Source organism: Meles meles, chromosome 8 (assembly GCF_922984935.1).
Source record: "Meles meles chromosome 8, mMelMel3.1 paternal haplotype, whole genome shotgun sequence".
Classification (NCBI taxonomy): Eukaryota; Metazoa; Chordata; class Mammalia; order Carnivora; family Mustelidae; genus Meles; species Meles meles.
Genome location: NC_060073.1, coordinates 89890863 through 89905005, shown reverse-complemented (window position 1 = coordinate 89905005; position 14143 = coordinate 89890863). Strand labels below are relative to the sequence as shown.

The following is a 14143-nucleotide window of genomic DNA, read 5'->3' as shown; positions in this document are numbered from 1 at the left end:
AAGGCAGGTAGTAAGGCAGGCTTGCCACATACACAGGGGCTCTCTGGGATCACCAAGGGCTCCTTCCCCCAGGGTAGAGCTCTGGGGAGCACGGGACAGATTTCTTTCTCAGGGTCCTGAGAAGGTGGCAGATAGGGAGGGGTCTGGGACAGGGTGTTGGCCTCACCTCCCTGGCAGGTACCTCTGCCTGGAATGTTTTTCCTCCATACTGTTCCTCAAGGAACAGTTCCCCACTTGACCTTCCAGGACCGGGCCAGGTACATTTCTCCTGGGGAATGCCTCACAGGTGCTGGGCACTGAGGAGGCTCCGTCAGCACTGGGCAGTGAAGGGAGCACCCTTCTCTTCAAATAAAATGGGTCTTTCTCCTCTCTGTGCTCCTATGACGCTTGTCATGTAGGTTAACTCAGAGCACAGAGGTCTCTGCTGGGCCCTTATACTGAGACACCCCCTGAATGGGAAGGTCAAGTGGGGAGAACCACCATTATCAAGCACTTCTTGCTCCATGGCCTGGCACCAAAGAACTGGTCAACTGTCTGACCAGATAAACAAGATGCAGTGTACACGTACAATGGAGTAGTACTCCCCCTGAGAAAGAAAGGGATCCTGAGCGACACTGCAATATGGATGAGCCTTGAGGACACTATGCTAAATGAAAGACGCCAATCACAGAAGACCAGATACTGTATGACACTGTTTACCTGAGTTATTGGAAGGAGTCAACTCAGAAACAGAAGGTAGAACAGTGCTTACCCGGGGCCGAGGGAAGGAGAAGTGGAGAACTGCTGTTTAACGAATATACTTTCCAATTTGCAAGATGAAAAAGTTATGGAGATAGATGGCTGCATGACAATATGAATGTACTTAATACCGCTGAATGCGGAAAATGGCTCAGCTGGTAATTTTTATGTTATGTGTGTTTCTTGTTTTACTGCTCACACCAAAAAGAACTGGTTGTCCAGAAGGTCTGGGTTAGATCTGCCAACAATGACACATCTCTTATGGCCTGCATACTGGGCAGGGAGAGGGGATGGCGGGTCAGAGGGCTTTCCTGGCAGCAGGGTTGGAGTGGGCCCCTGTGTGTAGTCCCAAGTGGGGCTGCTGGGTGCACCTGCCTGCTGGCTGTCACGGGGGAGTGCTGCCCTGAGGAAACATGCACAGAGAACCCTACAGAGGTTCCAGAGGTGCTGCTAGGACCGAGTGAGGCATGGTGGAGGAGTGTGTGCACACATGAATGCATACACACACACACATGCACTCACACATAGAGCAGCCTGCTGTGTTGCCCAGTCATGGGGCCTAGGGAGGGACAGAGACAGAGAAGCTGGGGCAAGTGTTTCCAGAGAGAGAGAGAGAGAGAGAGAGATGAGTGGGAGAAGAAGTCGGTATCGACAAGTGATGAGTTAGGCTAGTAACACTTCAGTTTAAGTTCAGAAGCACTGATGGAAAAAGAAATTAACATGCCCAGAAGCAAGGATTCTGCAGCCCTGGGGGGAGTGCTGGCGAGCCACTGCGTTGGAACCCAGGGTGGTCCTTCCTGGTCTGTGCTCTGTGCATGAAGCGGGTAGAGGAGAAGAGAGCGTGAAGTAGTGAGTGGGAGAAATAAATATGTGCCCAGGATGGCCACAGAGAAGAGGCGTCTACTTGAAGAGCCTCATGTGGTCTGCTCACCCTGGCTGTATTATCCTATTAACTATACCTTCCAGGGGACAGGGTGCTAACATCTCCAGAAGTCAGCACTTATCTAAGGGCATCAAGATGCTGGTGATGGGAAGGTGGGCTGAGAAAGATGCCTGGATATCCTTAGGCTTCAGAACACATCCCATAGGTCACCCCTAATCAGCCAGTAGGGACCCAGAAGCTTCAGGTCTGGGTTGAGCTGGAGCCAGGTGGCCCCAGAACCTGTGTCAAGCTATGGAGGGCCCCTGATGGCTCTCTCAGACTGATGATTTCCAGGCTGAACTTATTCCTTTGGTCAGAGTGTACATGGACATACAGTAGCAGGTTAATGATTCACTGATTTAATTAAAGTTTTCTATGTATTTTTAATGCATTGCCTGTGGCCGGAAGGATCTGACCTTCCCTGGGGTCCTGTCAGAGATAGTTTAGGTTCATCTTCTTGGGCCAGTTGTCAGAGGAGGGGAGAGAAGACCTCTCCCAGACTGGATGAAAGGAGCCCTGGGGCTCAAATGTCAGCCTCTTACCCCACACCCCGGCTGAGGCAACTCCTGCTTCTCTGCTGTGCATCTCTGTCCTCCCAAAAGGACAGGCAGCCTAACAGAGAGGGAGAAGTAGGGAGGTGGGAGACTGAGGTCACAGTCTAGGAAAAGACACTACAGTGCTGTGTGACCTGAGATAGGTCTGGAACCTCTCTGGGTGTTGGTTTTCTTACCTATAAAAAGAAGGAATCAACCCAGAGTCACAGAATCCAAATTCTGTGCAAAGCCTTATAGCCCAGATAGTCTTCAGTGTTCATCCAATAGTTTGTGGCTACAAATGGCGAATTCTTGCTTCTCAGACACATTTCCTTCCTTTACCAAGGTAAGTGGTATAATTCAGGTGGGGCAATGTTCACATGAGTCACACTCCTCATATTTTAGATGAGGAAGATGAGGTTCTATAAGATTCTGTCACACAGTGAGCTGCTGACACAGTGAGCTGTGACGAGTCACTGGGTCAGCCAGCCGATTTTTACATCCTGTGCAGCCAAGGGCCTTGCTCCCTCCTGGCCTCTTCCCACTGTTGAGCCCAGGGCAGCGGCCTCCTAGCTTTCCTTTCCTCCAGACCAGGGAGCGGGTGAGCCCAGGCAAGAGCCACCCCCCCCGCCCAGTTGGTTCTTTCCCCACTCAACAAGATGCTGGAGGCAGCTGGGACCTCATTTGCCCCTTTTATTTTGGACTTATGGAGGCTTAGAAAATGCTTTTTTTGGTGAGAGTAGTTCCAATAAAAAGAGAACTTAAGTTGTATACGCTTCCAGAAATGTTAGCCCCTGCTTATCCAGAAGTATCGTGGGCAAAGGAAGACATTACTCATCTCAATGCATCTCATCAGGGCAGTGGTGAGGGGTTACTATCTGGCACATTCCCATCACAGGTGAGGAAACTGAGGTTCAGGGAGCAAGGTCACAGGCTGATGACTGACAGCTCCAGCACCTGGCATTACGCTGGCATAAAGTGTGTTGTTCATTAAGTGTTAAGTGAACTGTTAAATAAATGACTAATAGAAATTGCTAGGCAAAGCACTTACTATTGCATTCTCCGAGTGATTATCATGATTAACCGTAATGACTCATTCTCTCCTCATAAACACCCTGGGATTATCCCCATTTTAGAGATGAGAAATCTGAGGCACCAAGAGGACAAGTGATGTCCCAAGGCTACATGGTTATTAAGTAGCAAAGCCATATTTGAGTTTAGCCAGTCAGGCCCCAGAGCCCATTCTCTTAGCCATCTTGCTAAACCATCCATGTCGAGTCTAGAATGGCACTTTCAGTAGAACTTCCTGTGATGCTCGGAATGTTCTGTATCTGTGCTGTCCAATATGGTGGCCACTGGCTCTCAAAATATGGCTGGTGTGAATGGAAGGCTGCCCACCATGGGAAGGAAAGCAGCTCACCCCACATCTAGTGTTGGGCTATAGAGGTTTCTGAATGATGGTCTTGAGCCTAAAAAGACTCATGGCCTCAGAGGTCCAATTGCCTAACCGCCTCATAAGGAAAAAAGCAAGATGGAGAGAAGCAGAAGGAGGGAGAAGGGATGAGCTCAGCCACACCTAGCCAGTCAGGGAGGACTGGCTGAACCAGGCTCCCAACCTCAGGTCTGGTCCTATATTTCCACTCCAAATAATCCAGGCCAAGCTGTCTTATCTCTGCTCCTTCCAGCCTTCTTCCCATCATAAAGAGATAAGAACAGCTCACAGTTCACACATACAAGAAGAAGCCCTGCCCATGCCTCTAATACTTTGTGAGATACACAGCCCCGTGGGCAAGGTTTATCTCTAAATCCAGTCAACTCTTGGTGATCCAGACTGAAACTCTCCACTTTTGGGCTTATTGGTGGCAAAGCCCTAATCCCTGCCAGGCACTTGGCTGGGAGGCTGCCTGCCCTGCTGTCAGCTGGTGTGCGCAGGGAGCGCAAACTCATTTTAATATTGGCTAGAGCTGAACCTCATTAGAAAAGTAAATTTGCTGTAGCTGCAAAAAAAAAAAAAAAAAAAAAAAAAAAGCAACCCACATAACCCTTCCAAAAGCTAAATAAAAACTCCTGATTTTGGATTATTTGATGGCTTATGTTCCCAGCACTGGCCCAGGGCCTAGGACACAGTAGGTGCTCAGTCAACATCGATGGAAGTGAAAGGAATTTTGAGTGACATCTGTCCACCTTGCCGTTTTTCAGCATGGATAATAAGACGTGACAGAGCTAGGGTTCTTCTAAGTTGCATAAGTTGTTTTATGAAATCACTAGCTGATGAGCTGAAACAATTACACTGACCACTAATTAGACAGGGAAACAGTGCAGTTGCTGTTGTTCCAAGAAGACATGAGAGTGTCCTTGTAACAGAGGCACATCCCAGGTGGGCCTGGGGAAGGCCTGGAGTCTGGAGGAGTGGCAAAGCAGATGGGGTGGAGTGGCGTGGGAGATGGAGACTATAACCATCCCAGTGTAATTGGTTCCAGAGTTGGCCAGAGAATTGCTACTCCAAATTCTAGAGCCATCCAGATCCTGGAAGAATGTGGGGGAGGGTATATGAAATAAGTACATAAATTAACATTCATCTGGCACTTCACCTAAAAACAGCCTGTGAGATGAGGCTTCCTCAGGTTAGGTTTTTAGGAAACCAGGCCTTAGAGGGCTGTTTTTCCCAAAGTCCACTAAACTGGTCATGGAGGGACCCCCAGACCTGGCTGAGAGCCTGTGCTCTGCACTACTTCCATACCCGTGCACCCCCCCCCCCCCACCCAGCCCAATGTTCTTCTGCAGGGTCTCCAAATGTCTTGTCTGGCGGCCTGGGGCATCATGAAAGAGGCTTTTCTTTTCCTTCTTCCCAGAGCCAGTCTCTCCAGAGTCCACACCCTTCCCCACTCCACGCATCCCAGGATGAGGAGGGGTAGTGGGGCAGGGGCCAGGAGATGGAGGAAGCCCTCAGCACTGGGGGATGATCCTGGGCAAGAAGGTCTTCCTGAAGACACTGATCCAACAGCCAACCCTCTTCTGCCTTTAAGCTTCCCTCGCATTCATCGGAGGCCTGGAAAGGGCCTTCCTCAGGAGACTGTCTGATGGCTCCTCTAAGGACCCCTCCACCCTCTGGTGGATGACTGCGGGTACTGTGGAGATTGGGAGGGCCCTGGACTGGCCCCAACAGCACCACTGGGCAAGCCACAGCTCTGCCTCTGGGCCCCCCACCCCATCATTCTGTGAGCACGCTTCTGAGTCTTTGTCTGTTGTCTCAGGCTGGCTCCACTGCCTGCTGCAGACTCTCAGATTCCTTCTCTTCCTGAGCCCTGCCTTGCTTCTCTTCCAGTGTCAGCAGACAGGAGCTCTCGGGCATCTCTATGCCTGCTCATTCCTCTTTCCTAGCCAAACTGAACCAACGAGCTCCCCTATCTTTGAGCCTGACTCCCAATCAGCTCATCTTCCTGCACTTCTCACACTTGCAAAGCTCTTGTCCAACCTCCTCACCTTATGCTTCACAACAAGAAGTACAGCTGACTTGTTCCCCTCACCCCTCAAACTACTGTGGGTAAAACTACCTCAGATGCCAGAGACAGGGAACTGAGCTACCCCCTCCTCCCCCCATGCTCTTCTGGAGCCCCTGGTCTCTGCTGCAGGCTCCAATCCTGTCATTGGAGTTGTCCCACCTCAGTGATTTACCTGCCCCATGCTTCAAGTGGACCAGTTAGTGCCTGCTCACCCAGAAACCTATATGCATATATTCAATCCAGCACATATGAACTTCCAACATGCCTGAAAACACAGTGATTTCCAAGCATCTAGGATCAGGTAGAGAAATGGGCACAGCAAGCCACATGGTTCCTGGGCTGACTGAGGCACAAATTCATTAACCTTCCCTATTCCATTAACCTTGGCAAGCTTTCTTGTTCCCACCAAAAGGGGCAGAGGGAAATGGCATGGAACTCCAGAACTTTTGGGTGTGCTGGACACAGACATGGCAGAGTGGACAATTTCTTTGAAGGTCTCATGGGAAGGGTCTTTATTCCATATGAACGGGGAACTTGTTTGGTCCAGTAAGGCCAATTATGGTCACCAGTTAATCAAATTCTGGGAGGAAATGTCTCAGTCTCTCTGGTGGTTACTGACAGAGGTAGGGTGACATGGGGCACAGAAGACAAATCTTAGAAAACATTAGAGCATCAGTCCTGTGAAGCCACGCACCCCCACAACCCCCAATTTAAGAAGCTGTGTGCTTCCCATTTCCACACAAACACATAATAACTTCATAGTGCTATTATGCACTAGGACATTCACACCTAATCCTTTCACAGTGCAAGCCACGGAACCCAACCGGGTCCCAATGCTTCCTCTATCCAGATTGGTACTCATACAGATAGAGCTGCCCCACCAGTATAGGGCTAGCAACTGTCAGCAGAGGTCCCCTTCAGAGTCCTGTGAATTGGAAATCCCTGGAATCTTTTAGCTCCAGCTTCTACAAAAATTCATCAGAATAGTTCATGGCTGATGGTAGGCCTGGCTGGGTGGAGGTAGGGGAAGGGGAGGCTAGTCAAGATTGTTTATGTGTTCATATGTGTGTGGGGGAAGGGGTGTCTCTTGACCTAAGCTGCCTGGTACCAGGCTGTCCCCTCCTTTCTCTGGCACTGTGAGATCCTATGGCTTTCTCCTTTCTTCTATCTTGCCTCACCTCTCAGCTTCATTTTCTAAAGTTTTATGCTCTGGCTTCAGAGGAATCAGGATGTCAGGGGCACCGGGGTGGGTGGTGAACTTGGTCATGCCTCCTTCCTGGCTACACTGATGGGCCCAAGAGCAAAGGGCCACCCTTACCACCTTCTAGCCCCTCAGGCTCCCCAGTAGAGTGGCAGAGGCTGGGTTCCCCAAAGAGAGTTAACTTGCCAGTACCTGCGGCTACAGAGCGACTGGGAATGGCTGCTGGGGAGCAGGGGTGCGGCGGGTGTGCTAGCCCCTGACTCCTCCCGGAGACCAGGAACCACCTGCTGAGGTGGAAAGGGGCGCAAGAGCTCAGAGCCTGGGCCAGTTGTTGGAAGCTGCCGAGAACCAGCTCTCTCTCCCCTGAAGGCCGGCCGGAGGACGGCAGGCATCACCGGGGTTTTGTTTCGCAGCCCCTTGGCGGCAGCGCCTCCCAGCCCCGGCCCGGTTCCCGGCCCCTTTCCAGCTGCCCCCGCTGCGCGCGCGCGCGCGCACACACACACACACACACACACACACACACACACACACACACAAGGGAGGACATGGCGTGGGTACTGATGGGGACGCATAAAGGGACTCTGCGCTGTGGCAGCGCGCGGGGGGCGCGGGGGCACTGACCTGCGGCGGCGAGTCCGAATCGTCCCCGGCGCGGTCCATGGCGGGCGGCGGCCCCTATGCGCCGGCCCCGGCGCCCCTCGGCTGCTGCCCTGGGCCGCGCGCACCTCCCTCCCCGGGGGCTCTCGGGCTCCGGGCCCCTGGGGGCCACTTCATAGCCGCGGGGTCCGCGCGCCCGCCCGCCCGCCGCCCCGGCCCGGCTCCTGGGCTCGGAGAGGCTGCAGCCGGAGCCTGGGAGCGCGCGGGAGGGCGCAGGCTGGGACACAGGGGGTGGGGGAGTAGGGGCGGGGGAGGCACAAGGGACGGGGTGGGGGAAGCAAGGGGGGCAGGCCCGGGGGACGGCGAGGGGGGAGGCGCGGGGCGGCCGGAGCCGAGCCGACCGGGCGGGCGCGGAGTCCCCTCCGCGGCAGCGGATGCGCCGGTGCAGCCGCGGCTCTGACAGCGCCTGCCGCCCCGCCTCCACCCCTCGCTCCCCGCCCCCACTCCCCCCGCCCCCGCCCCGGAGCGCGCGCTAGCTGCCAGCGGGACCCGCGCTGCTAATGGGCGGTACCAACCTCTCCCGCCGAGGCGGGGGGCGCGAGGAGGAGGTGGCGACCCCCCCCCGTGATTGGTATCGCCCCCCCGCCCCCTTCACACAAGTGCTCCCCAGACTAGGCGGCTCGGGTTTGAGGCGCTAGAGCAGGGGCTGCGGGGGCGGGGTAGGGGGGTGGCGAGCCACACCGGGCCTCGGCTCTCTAGAGTTAAAGCTCTCCCGGCCCGTTGCCTGCGCCCCCATCCCACCCCGCCTCCATCCTGGCTGTTCCTGGCGCCCAGCTTGGCAGCCTTTCTCAAAGGGTGATTGTTTCCGGGCTGGGCAGTTGGGGGGCGGTTCTCTGGGACCGGGAGGCAGAGCTGGGGAGTGGGGAGGGTGCGGCTCTCTGCTTGGCGTCAGGCACCCAGGAGTGGGAGATAACTGGTGGGGGTGGGTGGTACCTGCCTGGATACAGGGCTGTCTACGTGGGGTAGAGATGGGGGTCCTCAGGCACCGGCCAACCGAATGGCCCCATCTATCGGCACTGCTGCCTTGTCGAAGGGCATGTCCAGCTGCTGACGGTTAGCCTCCACTCCCCCTCCCACAGTGCCCTGGACATTTCAAAGAGAAAGCAGGGAGGCAACGGGTGGAGTAGAGAGGGAGCTGTACTGGGAAGGAAGGAGCAGAGATGGAGAGAAGGGGGCTAGTAGGCTATCCAGTAATTTCCCAGGGCTCCCTGGGCAAAGATGCCTCTGCATGTGTCCTGCCTGTGTGTGTTGGGTGGGCTGGGTGTGTGTGTAACCAGGGAGTCTTTGCGTAGGCACATGTGTGTGCATATATGTATGGGGTACAGATATAGCCATGGCAGGTAGCTAGCTATGGAGATACTTCCAAATGCTTTTGTGTCAAGTTGCCAGAGACTTAGAAGCTATCCTCATAAATGTTTTAAAGGTTTTGTACACCCAGGCTTGTCGTCTTCCTGGACACCTGTAGTCAGGGCCACCCTGTGTTCTCTTCACAGCCCCAGCAGAGGCCAGTTCCTGTAGCTGGGGTTCTAGTCATGGCAGGGCCAGAGGATGTCAGTGTTTTTTAGGAACTCTAACTCTCCCACAAGGTCTGATGCCTTCTTCCTTCCACCAACTCTAGACCCACTGTCAGGCATTGCTGAGCCGAAGTAGTACCACCAGGCAGTTTTTCTGTGTACTCTGGGCTGATTCTGAGAAGCACGGGACCCCTTCCCCCACCGCCTTCCTGACTCTGGTCACTACCCAGCCAGGCCCTGCCCTGCTCCTTACCTGAGTATGTGTGGTGGGTGGAGGATGGGCTAGGGGCAAGGGCTTCAGAATTAGCTACTTTGGTCAAGATCTTGAGATGAGGAAGGGGCCTCATCATCCATACCATCTCACAGATATTTGAAAATGTAATTACTGTCTCTGAGGACAGCTGTCTCACTCTCTTATTCCCTCCTATTCTCTCTTCCTTAACTGTTTAACAGCTCTCCTTGCCATCAAGGAAGTTCTTCCACATCTAACCTGAGTACCTTCTGCTATAGCATAGGATCATTTCTTCATTCTCTTAATGATGTATGAATTACAGCAACCCCTACTCTGTTTTCTCTTTCCCTTATTTTAATAACACTTGCACCTTAGACTCTGCTAAGAGAAACTTTTCACAGATCAAGTTTTCCTTGTCCTCACATTCTACTTCCCCACTGCACCAACTGGAGCAGGAAAGGGCAGATCAAGAGAATGCAGAGGAGGGACGTGGCCATGAGTTTGCATGGAGTACAAACTGCCCGTCTCCCCAGTTAAAGCCGCTGGTCCTGGATATACAATCACCAAATAGTAGGGTAGAAATACCCTTATAGAGTTGCTGGTTCTAGCCCATCATTTTATAAACAAGGGGACTGAAGCCCACAGAGGATATCAGGATCAGCAATGTGTGGATTATGTGAGGCTATGACAGGGATTTCATCTATTTCGCCATCAATTCCCCCAGGACAGGGCACAGCCTTCTTGTGGTAAGTTCAGGCAATGAAGAGCTTCAGGCTGACTGTGAAGACACTACCTGGGTGACTGGGTAGTCAGTCCTTCACAGCCATTCTTTTCAGTAATAAAACCAAGCATTAGACTAAAAGGTCATCAGTCCCGTCTGGTCCTGACAGACTGTGGCCAGTTGGACACTGTCTGCAGGTGTTTTCGGCTGCTCTCCCTTTCACTAAGGGGAGGCTAACCAGGTGGAACAGGATGGGTGGCAAGCTTCAGGAACCTCACTATTGTTATAAGAACAATAGTGATAATAAAACCCCTTTCTAGGGACCTGTCTTGCAATTTAGCCCCAGGCTCTATTTACAGAATTTTTTAATATTAATTTTTAGAGCCAACTTAAAACAATAATGTGGGATTAAAATTAGTATGATAAGCCTCAGTGAAGAGAAAACAGCCTGCCATTAGTTTCGGTGGGAAGTTTTGGCAATACCCCAAGTGCGTGAACACATATAAATACACAAACAGCTATATAGATACAAAATGTTCGCACAGAGGCAGATACACATGCAGACATACACAACTCTCCTATTCCTGGAGTGCATTTATGCATGCATGCAGATGTGCATACCTGAAAACCCACACAGATAGACATATATGTGCACACACACACACACATACACCAGACCCCACAGGGTGATTGGGGCTGTAATGATTGCCTTCTACTCTCTTCTCCGTTCTCCTGCTTGGCCTCTGCAGATCTGTGGAAATCCTTCCCTTCCACATCTAGATGTAGTGCAACCCACCATTTAAGCCCTTGTTCCAAACATCTGGAGCAGCCCCCGAATCTCCCTGAATGACTGATCTTCCTCTTCCCCCTCTTCCCTGCCAGGAGTAAGTGAGCCCCTCTTCTTAGAGGCCCCCAAAGCCTACCACCAAAATGTTTAGTATGCAGAGTCTGAGTCTGTCCTCTGGGACAAGCTGTTATGTGTTTATTGTGTAGTTAAACAGGAATGGGAGCCCTGTCCCTGCTCTGGTTCTGGCCCAGCTCCTGTAATATGACTCCCAGAAGGATTCCATAAAACCATCATCTGCAATGCAAAACCCAAAAAACATCTGGGAGGGTCTGTAGGCTTTCTCCAAATCACCTGTGCCCTAATTTAATATGAATAGCAATTAGTTTACTCTTATCAGTTAATTGTTCCCCTTGTGAGTTCCCTCTGCCTCTGCAGGCCTCTCTTTCAGCAGGAGTTTTGGCCTTCCCCTGATTTATAATGGTACTTCCTTTTCTGACCACCCTTCCTCCTCAGCTCACCAACCACCCCAGAGAGGTAACAGAAAGCAGCTGAGCTGCTCTCTGCCTATCTGGGATCCAGGGCTGGGCTTCGTTTCTAGTTGTTGAGTCCCCCCCCTTTTGATGTGGAAGTCCTGGTCCAGAAGACTCTCCCCACCTACCATATGCTGCATGTGCTCACCAGTTATTGCAGCCCCTCCCTCGCCAGAGTGGGGGAATTGAGAGGATAGGGCAGTTGGGGTGAATTCCCCAGGGCCCCGGAACCTCTGACAGGCACACATGACTTGTTCCTGCAATGGTTCTCACTGGATGTGTGTGCCTGTGTTGTTTTGGGTGGTTGAGCTCATGGCCCAGAGAGAGAAAGGAGAGGAAACCTTTAAGCTCTTCTCCTTTATCAGGAGGTCTCTGGTCAGAGCTTTGGATTTTGAACATTCTCATCTCCCCATAACAAATTAGAAATGGTCCTTTGGTCTCCAGGACTCTCAGCCCTCCCCCTCCCCCTTCTCCCTCCCTTCCTTTCCAGCACAGACATCATTCTTCCTGAGCTACAGTGAGAAGACTGACCCTGGCCCTCTCAAAACCCTGCATCTATGGGGAAGGTTCAGTTGTATGGCTTTAGACCCCTAAAGGGATCTGTTTTTTTTTTTTTTAATTCCAGTATAGTTAGCATACAGTTTTATATTAGTTTCACGTATACAATATAGTATTCACCAATTCTGTTCATTACTCAGTGCTCATCAGGATAAGTGTACTCTTTTTTTCCCCCCAAAGGTTTTATCTATTCATTTGAGACAGAGAGAGAAAGAGAGAAAGAGAAAGAGAGAGAGAGAGAGAGACAGAGAGAGAGAATGAGCAGGGTGGGGAGAGGCAGACTCTCCGAAGAGCCAGGAGCCCATCCCAGGATGTGGGTCTCCAACCCAGGACCTGGCGATCATGACCTGAGCCAAAGGCAGATGCTTAACCATCTGAGCTACCCAGGAGCCCCTGGATAAGTGTACATGTAGTCCCCTTCTCTTACTTCATCCATACCTGCTCCACCTCCCCTCTGGTAGCCATGTTCTGTATAGTTAAGAGTCTGTTTCTTTGTTTATCTCTTTTTTCTTTGTTGGTTTTCTTAAATTCCACATATTAGTGAAATCATATGGTGTTTGTCGCTTTCTGACTGACTTTTTTTTTTAAGATTTTTAATTTATTTATTTGACAGATAGAGATCACAAGTAGGCAGATAGGCAGAGAGAGAGGAGGAAGCAGGCTCCCTGCCAAGCAGAGAGCCTGGGGGTGGGGGGGCTCCATCCCAGGATCCTGGGATCATGACCTGAGCCAAAGGCAGAGGCTTTAACCCACTGAGCCACCCAGGGGCCCCTGACTGACTTTTTTTTAAAAAACTTGTTATTATACTCGCTAGATCCATCCATGTTGTTGCAAATGGGAAGATTTCTTTTTTTTTTTTTTTTTTTTACAACTGAGTAATATTCCATTGAATATATATATCACATCCTTATCCACTCACCTATCAGTGGACACTTGGGCTGCTTCCATAATTTGGCTATTGTAAATAATGCTACAATAAATTAGGGGTGCATATTTCCTTTTGAATTAGTGTTTTTGTATTCTTTGGGTAAATACCTAATAGTACAATTACTGGACGATAGGGTAGTTCTATTTTTAACTTTTGGGGGAAACTTCACACTGTTTTCCACAGTGGCTGCATTAGTTTGCATTCCCACCAACAGTGCACGAGGGTTCCTTTTTCTCTACATCTTCACCAACGTAAAGTGATCTCTCCCACTACTCCCTAACTATTCCCCAGAATCCGTTCCTCCCAAGTCCCTCTAGAACTCCTTATGACTGGGCCTGGGTCAGTCACAGTGAGACCTAAGGGCTCCCTCAATTCCTCCAAGAGTTTGCTCTGGCCCTGCTGTCCTCATCCTGCAGCTTCTCCTGCCTGAGCCTCCTCAGGAAGTAAGCTGCCTTTCTCTCAGTGCCATCACATCTTCTCTAGGCTTCTCTGGAGGTTCTTATTCATGCATGCATGCTTTCATTTGTTCAACAGATATTCTGAGTCTATTCTAAGCTCCTCTTATGCCACACTCTGTGCTAGGCACCAGGATAGAGATAATGGATGTTGCAGTAAATAACAGCAATGAGAAAAGTTAACTTCACTGGGCTCTTTATTTGTACCAGGCAATGTTTGAATTCTTTGTGTGCATAAACAAATTTCATGACATTTGTATATGAGGCACTGTTAACGATAAGGTTCTATTATGAATTGCACTTTATAGGTCAGGAATCCAGGACATAGTATTTAGGTAATTTAATCAAGGTCACATATTCAGTGAGTGACAAAGTTGGCATTTGGTGCAGGCAGTCTAATTCTAGAACTCATACTGTTCATCATCCCAGTATACCTCAGGAGCTTATATGGTAGGGATATAATAGACAGGCAAATACGCTAAATAAACACAGATGTTGAATAAGATATAAGAAGGAAATCACACGACAAAGAGCTAAGGAGAATCTTGGGAGGGGCTTTTTACACTGGAGGATCAGGGAAAGCCTCTGTCAAGAGGTCAAAGTTGAGCTATAATTTGCAGGGCGGTAGGGCCAGTTGCATGCAAAGCTGGAGACCTGGGGCTCAGTCCTAGAGAACAGCAACAGGCAAAGTCAGGAGGCAGGAAAAGACTCAGTATGCTTGAGAAACAAAACAAGTCAAGTGAGGCTGGAGTGTGGAGAGTAAGCAGAGAGCAATGTAAAGGGAGAAGAATATTCCCTTTCAGAGCTTGAGGATTTGTGTGCATGACTGACCTCCTTTACAAGTGTCTTTTAGAGAGGAGTTGT

At 50.9% G+C, this 14143-nt stretch overlaps 1 protein-coding gene across 2 annotated transcripts in view; it reads right to left on the bottom strand.

The window, feature by feature from the left end:
• Positions 1-7827, bottom strand: part of B3GAT1 (beta-1,3-glucuronyltransferase 1) — a 29897-nt gene extending 22070 nt beyond the window's left edge. The window contains exon 1 of one of the 2 annotated variants that reach the window (XM_046017460.1): positions 7519-7827. The gene's annotated coding sequence lies outside the window, so the exon portion shown is untranslated. The remainder of the gene's footprint in view (positions 1-7518) is intronic. The other variant, XM_046017461.1, reaches the window with a different exon arrangement.
• Positions 7828-14143: the final 6316 nt, after the last annotated feature.